Source organism: Oncorhynchus keta, chromosome 32 (assembly GCF_023373465.1).
Source record: "Oncorhynchus keta strain PuntledgeMale-10-30-2019 chromosome 32, Oket_V2, whole genome shotgun sequence".
NCBI lineage: Eukaryota > Metazoa > Chordata > Actinopteri > Salmoniformes > Salmonidae > Oncorhynchus > Oncorhynchus keta.
In genome coordinates, this window is record NC_068452.1 from 36313438 (window position 1) to 36322872 (window position 9435).

The following is a 9435-nucleotide window of genomic DNA, read 5'->3' on the forward strand; positions in this document are numbered from 1 at the left end:
ACAGGAAGCGGCGCAGGTCCTAATCCAGACACTTGTCATCTCCCGTCTGGATTACTGCAACTCGCTGTTGGCTGGGCTCCCTGCCTGTGCCATTAAACCCCTACAACTCATCCAGAACGCCGCAGCCCGTCTGGTGTTCAACCTTCCCAAGTTCTCTCACGTCACCCCGCTCCTCCACTCTCTCCACTGGCTTCCAGTTGAAGCTCGCATCCGCTACAAGACCATGGTGCTTGCCTACGGAGCTGTGAGGGGAACGGCACCTCAGTACCTCCAGGCTCTGATCAGGCCCTACACCCAAACAAGGGCACTGCGTTCATCCACCTCTGGCCTGCTCGCCTCCCTACCACTGAGGAAGTACAGTTCCCGCTCAGCCCAGTCAAAACTGTTCGCTGCTCTGGCCCCCCAATGGTGGAACAAACTCCCTCACGACGCCAGGACAGCGGAGTCAATCACCACCTTCCGGAGACACCTGAAACCCCACCTCTTTAAGGAATACCTAGGATAGGATAAAGTAATCCTTCTCACCCCCCCCCCTTAAAAGATTTAGATGCACTATTGTAAAGTGGCTGTTCCACTGGATGTCATAAGGTGAATGCACCAATTTGTAAGTCGCTCTGGATAAGAGCGTCTGCTAAATGACTTAAATGTAAATGTAAATGGTAGAAAATGAATGTGTTTAAGTCATAAGTAAAGGCCTTTCAAAAAGAGGCTGTCCTGATTGACTGTGGCACATATTTAACACGTATTGCTTGTTACAGAAGACTACTGTTGTACATTGAATATCCATATTATATTTAGTTCATTATTTTCTTTCAACAGGTGTACAGAGTTATGAACTCACTCAGCCACCCTTTATGACTGTCCAGCCAGGTCAACCACTGACCATCTGTCACGTTCTGTCCATCGTTCGTATGTGTTTTCCTTGTTTTAGTGTTGGTCAGGACGTGAGCTGGGTGGGCATTCTATGTTGTGTGTCTGGTTTGTCTATTTCTATGTTTGGCCTGATATGGTTCGCAATCAGAGGCAGGTGTTAGTCATTGTCTCTAATTGGGAACCATATTTAGGTAGCCTGTTTTGTGTTGGGTTTTGTGGGTGATTGTTCCTGTCTCTGTGTTTTGCACCAGATAGGGCTGTTTTTGGTTTTCCGCGTTTAATGTTTTGTAGTGTTCATGTTTATCTGTTTTTATTAAACATGAGTCAATATAACCACGCTGCATTTTGGTCCTCTACTTCACCACAGGAAAACCCTGACAGAATCACCCACCAACCAAGTACCAAGCGGCGTGGTAACGGGCAACGGCAAAAGCGGCAGCAGGAGAAGGAACAGAAGCAGCAGCAACAGGAGCAGCAGCAGCAGCAGCAGTGGGAGATGCTGCACTATTTGGATAAATGGACTTGGAGGGAGATCCTTGACGGAAAAGGACCCTGGGCAGAGCCATGGATGCAATTGGAGCTGTCGGCGAAGCAGAGTGCTGAGTCTGAGAGTGTGGAGGATGTATTGGACAGAGTAGAAAGAAAGCTGTTGGTTTGGCATAGTATGCACGGCATACCAGTGCCAGCACCACGCATCAGGCCTACAGTGCATCCCGCCTGTCCAGCGCTGCCGGAGCCTTCCTCCTCTCCAGCGCAGCCAGAGTCTCCCGCCTGTCCGGCACTGTCAGAGCTACCGCCCCTCATGCCAGAGGCGCCAGAGGCCCTCATTCCAGAGGCACCAGTGCTCCTCAGTCCAGTTTGCCCAGCGCCGTCTGAGCTACCTGTCTGCCCAGCGCCGCCAGTTCCGCCAGTCTGCCCAGCGCCGCCAGTCTGCCCAGCGCCGCCAGTTCCGCCAGTCTGCCCAGCGCCGTCTGAGCTACCCGTCTGCCCTGCCCGTCTGAGCTACCAGTCTGTCCAGCGCCGCCAGTGCCGCCAGTCTGCCCAGCGCCGTCTGCCCTGCACCGTCTGAGCTACCAGTCTGTCCAGCGCCGCCAGTCTGCCCAGCGCCGTCTGAGCTACCCGTCTGCCCAGCGCCGTCTGAGCTACCAGTCTGCCCAGCGCCGCCAGTCTGCCCAGCGCCGCCAGGATCCGCCAGTCTGCCAGGATCCGCCAGAACTGCCAGTCTGCCAGGATCTGCCAGTCAGCCAGAATCTGCCCGTCAGCCAGGATCAGTTAGATCCGCCAGTCTGCCAGGATCCGCCAGTCTGCCAGGATCCACCAGAACTGCCAGTCAGCCAGGATCCGCCAGTCAGCCAGGATCCGCCAGTCGGCCAGGATCCGCCAGTCGGCCAGGATCCGCCAGTCAGCCAGGATCCGCCAGTCGGCCAGGATCCGCCAGTCGGCCAGGATCCGCCAGTCTGCCAGGATCCGCCAGTCTGCCAGGATCTGACAGTCAGCCAGTCTGCAACCACCCTGTCTGTCAGTACCCAGACAGACACTGTCTGCCATTCAACAGAGAAACATGTTTCTTACATCTCTCCTCCTCCTGTCCTTCCTACCAGGTAAGTGGGGTGATTTTTATCTCTTCAAATACAAGGTACAAAACAAGATTGGACATTAAATCCAGTAAATAAGGTTGTTTTTGTCCATGTGTTCATTTTTGTATAAAGACGTAGATGGTTGGAAAAAGTAATTTATTTTCTTTCATCAGATTAAGTTTTCTGTCTGTCTCTCTGTTCTCCCTGACCTCTTTCAGATATATACAGTGCCTTGCGAAAGTATTCGGCCCCCTTGAACTTTGCGACCTTTTGCCACATTTCAGGCTTCAAACATAAAGATATAAAACTGTATTTTTTTGTGAAGAATCAACAACAAGTGGGACACAATCATGAAGTGGAACGACATTTATTGGATATTTCAAACTTTTTTAACAAAACAAAAACTGAAAAATTGGGCGTGCAAAATTATTCAGCCCCCTTAAGTTAATACTTTGTAGCGCCACCTTTTGCTGCGATTACAGCTGTAAGTCGCTTGGGGCATGTCTCTATCAGTTTTGCACATCGAGACACTGAAATTTTTTCTTTTTTTTGATTAAACTGTTATTCAAAAAATACATATTGTGGGATTGATTAAGTGGTTGTTTCAGTATCAATAAATACATAAAATGTATTTATAAAGCCCTTCTTACGTCAGCTGATGTCAGAAAGTGCTGTACAGAAACACAGCCTAAAATTCCAAACAGCAAGCAATGCAGGTGTAGAAGCATGGTGGCTAGAAAAAACTCCCTAGAAAGGACAGAACCTAGGAAGAAACCTAGAGAGGAACAAGGCTATGAGGGGTGGCTAGTCCTCTTCTGGCTGTGTCGGGTGGAGATTATGACAGTACATGGCCAAGATGTTCAAATGTTCATAGATGATCAACAGGGTCAAATAATAATCATCACAGTGGTTGTAGAGGGTGCAACAGGTCAGCACCTCAGGAGTAAATGTCAGTTGGCTTTTCATAGCTGATAATTCAGATTATCTCTACCTCTCCTGCTGTCTCTAGAGAGTTGAAAACAGCAGGTCTGGGACAGGTAGCACATCCGGTGAACAGGTCAGGGTTCCATAGCCGCAGGCAGAACAGTCGAAACTGGAACAGCAGCACGGCCAGCTGGACTGGGAATAGAAAGGAGTCATCAGGCCAGGTAGTCCTGAGGCATGGTCCTATGGCTCAGGTCCTCCGAGAGAGAGAAAGAAAGGAACAGAGAAAGTGAGAGAGTGAAAGAGAGAGAGAATTAGAGGGAGCATACTTAAATTCACACAGGACACCGGATAAGACAGGAAAAATACTCCAGATTAAACCGACTGACCCTGCCCCCCCAACACATAAACTACTGCAGCATAAATACTAGAGGCTGAGACAAGAGTGGTCAGGAGACACTGTGGCCCCATCCGGGGATATCTTCAACCACCAACTTACCATCTTGAGACAAGGCCGAGTATAGCCCACGATGATCTCTGCCACGGCAAAACCCATGGGGGGGGGGATGCCAACCCGAAAAAGGAAGATCACGTCAGTGACTCAACCCACTCAAGTGACACACCCTCCTAGGAGCGGTATGGAAGAGAACCAGTAAGCCAGTGACTTAGCCCCTGTAATTATGTTAGAGGCAGAGAATCCTAGTAGAGAGGGGAACCAGCCAGGCAGAGACAGCAAGAGTGGCTCCAGTGCCTTTCCGTTCACCTTCACACTCCTGGGCCAGACTACACTCACCTACTGAAGAGATGAGTCTTCAATAAAGACTTAAAGGTTGAGACCGAGTCTGCGTCTCTCACATGGGGAGGCAGACCATTTCATAAAAAGGGAGCTCTATAGGAGAAAGCCCTGCCTCCAGCTGTTTGCTTAGAAATTATAGGGACAGTTAGGAGGCCTGCGTCTTGTGACCGTAAAGTATGTGTAGGTATGTACAGCAGGACCAAATCGGAAAGATAGGTAGGAGCAAGCCCATGTAATGCTTTGTAGGTTAGCAGTAAAACCTTGAAAACAGCCCTTGCCTTAACAGGAAGCCAGTGTAAAGAGGCTAGCACTGGAGTAATATGATCACATTTTTTGGTTTTAGTCAAGATTCTAGCAGCCGCATTAAGCACTAGCTGAAGTTTATTTAGTGCTTTATCCGGGTAGCTGCATCAAGTATAACCTTGATGTGACAAAAGCATTGATTAATTGTTTCTGCAAAATTTTTGGACAGAAAGTTTCAGATTTTTGCAGTGTTACATAGATGGAAAAAAGCTGTCCTTGAAACAGTCTTGCTATGTTCATCAAAAGAGAGATCATGGTCCAGAGTAACGACGAGGTCTTTCACAGTATTATTTGAGACGACTGTAAAACCAACATAATTAATTGTCAGATTCAACGGAAGATCTCTTTGTTTCTTTGGACCGAGAACAAGCATCTCTGTTTTGTCCCGAGTTTAAAAGTAGAACATGCACAGCCATCCACTTCCTTATGTCTGAAACACAGGCTTCCAGCGATGGCAATGTTTTGGGCTTCACCATGTTTCATCGAAATGTACAGCTGTGTGTCATCAACATAGCAGTGAAAGTTAACATTATGTTTCCGAATGACATCACCAAGAGGTAAAATATATAGTGAAAACAATAGTGGTCCTAAAACGGAACCTTGAGGAAAACCTAATTGTACAGTTGATTTGTCAGAGGACAAACCATCCACAGAGACAAACTGATATCTTTCCGACAGATAAGAAGTATGCCCCTTTATCATGCCATCACAACATGATGGCAGCTTGTACCAGTATTACTTTACTCTCATGAGTAATAATTTGTACATTAATTCTGCAACTGTCCTTACAACTCCTCCTCAGGTTTGTGATGTAATGGAAATGTATTCTCCATCAATTTACTTGGTCAGATAAATACATAGAAACAGAAACAGCTGGATTTCTTCTTCATAACAGAGCATCTCAAGATGACCTCATACTAGGTGATCTGTGGATATATATCAAGCCTATTGTGATTGGTCCTCCCAGTAAGGAGGAGCTCATGCAAAAACATTCTAGTCCTCCATCTTTATTAATGTCTCTGTTGAAAGAAGATTCTGATGTAGACTCTCAATTACCATTAGAGAACTACACAGATCACTATCTTTCCTACCACAGGAATATTCTTACTGACAGTCTATCTAATAGGTGTTTATACTGTCTATCAAATAAACAAGTTGACATCAGGTTTTAGTTTCAACTTCAACAACATCTCCGCTTTCTATTTCCACAGGTGTTCAGGGTCAGACACTGACTGAGTCTGGACCAGTAGTTAAAAAGCCTGGAGAATCACACAAACTGACCTGTACAGCCTCTGGCTTCACATTCAGTAGCTATAGGATGGGTTGGATCAGACAGGCACCTGGGAAAGGACTGGGGTGGGTTGCTTATATAGGCACATATAGTAGTCCAATCTCTTACTCTGTCAGTCCAGGGTAGATTCACCCTCTCCAGAGATGACTCCAGCAGTAAGCTGTACCGACAGATGAACAGTCTGAAGAGTGAGGACACAGCAGTGTATTACTGTGCTAGAGAGTCACAGTGGTAAAACTAATGGGAGAAGCTGTACAAAAAACATCTGGAATAGAAAGGATGTACTTGCCCATGTGTATGCACAAACATTAGCTGGCCAATGTTCAGATACTGTATCATCACACAGTGACACAGAGATAACACACCTGTTAGATATGTTGGTATAGTGTTGTTGATACAGTACATAAAGATATATGAATGAGTGATGGTACAGAGCGGCATAGGCAAGATGCAGTAGATGGTATCGAGTACAGTATATACATATGAGATGAGTATGTAAACAAAGTGGCATAGTTTAAAGTGGCTAGTGGTACAGTACATGTATTACATAAAGATGCAATAGATGATATAGAGTACAGTATATACGTATGCATATGAGATGAATAATGTAGGGTATGTAAAAATTATATTAAGTAGCATTGTTTAAAGTGGCTAGTGATATATTTTACATCAATTCCCATTGTTAAAGTGGCTGGAGTTGAGTCAGTTTGTTGGCAGCAGCCACTCAATGTTAGTGGTGGCTGTTTAACAGTCTGATGGCCTTGAGATAGAAGCTGTTTTTCAGTCTCTCGGTCCCAGCTTTGATGCACCTGTACTGACCTCGCCTTCTGGATGATAGCGGGGTGAACTCGCCTTCCTGTACTATCAGTAATAGTGGTGGAGGTCCTGAAGTGTCTCTTATATACTGTATCTCCCACCATCTCTCCATGTCAATGCAAACCCTCCCTTTGATTCCCTACTTAAACAGTGTCTGTCTGTCCTTAGAGGCCTCTATGAGAACTGGAGAGAAGAGCAGCTCTCACTAAGCTCAGCATCAACACAAGCCATGTTCCCTGCATCTCTGCTGCTGCTGCTGGCAGCTGTATCCTGTGAGTTTCTCTGTTCATACAAATGGATATTTATTACAACTGCGAATTGATCATTTCTAATTTCTGATGAAAACTGACAATGCTGTGTATTGATGTGCGTTTCTCCTTCCAGGTGTCTGCTGTGGTATTGAACTCATCCATTCTGGTCCAGTGGTTAGAAAACGAGGACAGTCTTTCAGCATCTTCTGCAAATTCTCTAGGTTTTGTAAATATTATTACTGCCCTCGCTGGATATGACAAGCTGAAGGAAAAGCTTTGGAGTATGTTGGTTATACATGTATTAGTAGTACTTCTACTGTAGACTCACTGAAGATCCCTTCTAGTTATGGCAGCTCTAGCAGTACAGTGTTTGTATAATAGGACTCCTTAAATGAAATACAACAGAGATGCTTTACCACATCAAATTTGTAAATGAATACAAGCCCATCATTGGTGGTGCTGGAAATGTATATCTGAGTTGTTTGTCTATTATACTCCTGATATGACTTGATGGTATTCTAATTGATGTCTATCAAACGTTCAATGAACTTATTCATGATCCAACACTTTAATGTTTTAATCATTCACATGATGAAGGTGGCCAGTACCGAACAAGAAGATCTAAGCTCTATAGTATCAACAAGACACATAATTAAGTGTTATGATATAAATACAAATATATGCACCAATATAAAGACTGGGGACAATTCACACTATTGAGTTGTGATACAAAAAATATTAGCAGAGTGTAAAGCTCATTGTATCACAGTCCTGTCTAACATTATCCTCCAGTATAAGTCTTATTACATGGAGAACACACTAGAGTATTTATAGCTTGCACAGTTATTACATATTGTTTCCCTACTGATATTTCCATTAATAATATATATCCTCTCCTTATGCAAATTTCACTGAGCCCCTCTTCCTTTCTCTCCCTCTCCCTCCTCCTTATATAAAAACCTCTGTATTTGAGAGTCCTAGTACGTCCTTCTGAGTCCTGGAGAGTAGAGAAGAGCAGCTCCCACCTGTTGAACTTCAATGCAAACCATGTTCCCTGCATCTCTACTGCTGATGCTGGCAGCTGTATCCTGTGAGTTCCTGATTGTATTCTGATCAGTGTAACTTGTGTTGCTGTGATACTGATATGACTCCTTGATTGATCTGACCTGTCATCCCTCTCCTTCCTCAGGTGTCCACTGTCAGGTCGTACTCACACAGGCTGAACAGTCAGTCCAGGGGACCCCTGCAGGATCCCTCAAACTCACTTGTGCCTGTAGTGGATTTACTCTCAGCAGCACTAATATGTACTGGATCCGCCAGGCACCTGGAAAAGGACTTGAATGGATCATTTACTATTATTCTGACAGTGACAAGAGCAATGCCCCTGTAGTAAGGGGCCGATTCACTGCATCAAAGGACAGCAGTAATTTCTATCTACACATGAGCCATTTGAAGTCAGAGGACTCTGCAGTGTATTACTGTGCTAGAGACTCACTATGGTTAAACTAATGAGAATAGCCGTACAAAAACCATCTGGTAGAGAAAGGAAGGACCTGCCCAAACACACAGACACACGTATAGTATGACCAGTAGACCATGACAAGGGGATACACGAGGAACAATTCTAATGATGTATCAAATAATAACACAATGATACACCTGTTAAATACATGGTGTTAGTGTTGTTGATGCACCAACAGGGGCCCCTCTCTCTCCATATGATTCAAATAAAGACCAGTACTGATGAAGGCTCTGATAATTAATTTTATTGCAAGAAAAAAGTATAATTTGGACGTTGATTCTAAATAGTTTTGTTTGTATTAAATATGTTTCATCCACCACAAGTATGAAATAATGCTGTAAATGTAGTGTTTCATATTTACCACTCCCCCCCATTCAAAAAGATAACAGAGAGGTTCTCTGAGTTATCAGAATGTAAAGGTTGTGTCCAGTAATAGTGGAGATGGTCCTGCAGTGTTTCTAAGCCTCTTATACATCCCCTCCCCTTTTATGTCAATGCAAACCTGGTTCTCTCTCTACTTAAACTATATCTGTCTGTCCTAGTACGTACCTCTGAGTCCTGGAGAGTAGAGCAGCTCCCACCAGTTCAGCTTCAACACACACAATGTTCCCTGCATGTCTACTGCTGCTGGCAGCTGCCTCCTGTGAGTCTCTAGGGATTTTGGAGGAAAGACAAAACAAAGAAAATTGCCTGTTGTATAAAACTGGCTGCAACACAACTACAAGCCTTGATATAGTTTAAGTGTAACATGTTGCTATTTTGTGTATTTGACATTGTTCATTATTTTCTTTCTCAGGTGTACAGAGTTATTTTTAACTCACTCAGCCAGCCTCTATGACTGACCAGCCAGGTCAACCACTGACCATCTCCTGTAAGGTCTCATATTCAGTTACTACTGTTACTACATTTTGGATTTGACAGCCTGCTGGGAAAACATTGTAGTGGATTGGATATATAAATAATGCTGGAGACACAGCTTATAAAGATTCACTGAAAAACAGCATCACATTGTTTTCAAAAGGAGTCTGCAGACTGAAGACACAGCTGTGTATTATTGTGCTCCCCTCCACAGTGATACAAAT

General features: G+C 44.7%; 1 long non-coding RNA gene across 1 annotated transcript; it reads left to right on the top strand.

Annotated features, from left to right (window-relative positions):
- Positions 1 to 6363: 6363 nt before the first annotated feature.
- Positions 6364 to 8167, top strand: LOC127914556 (uncharacterized). Its single transcript, XR_008088883.1, has 3 exons — positions 6364 to 6852; positions 6965 to 7921; positions 8021 to 8167. It is a non-coding gene; the product is annotated as an uncharacterized LOC127914556 (long non-coding RNA).
- Positions 8168 to 9435: the final 1268 nt, after the last annotated feature.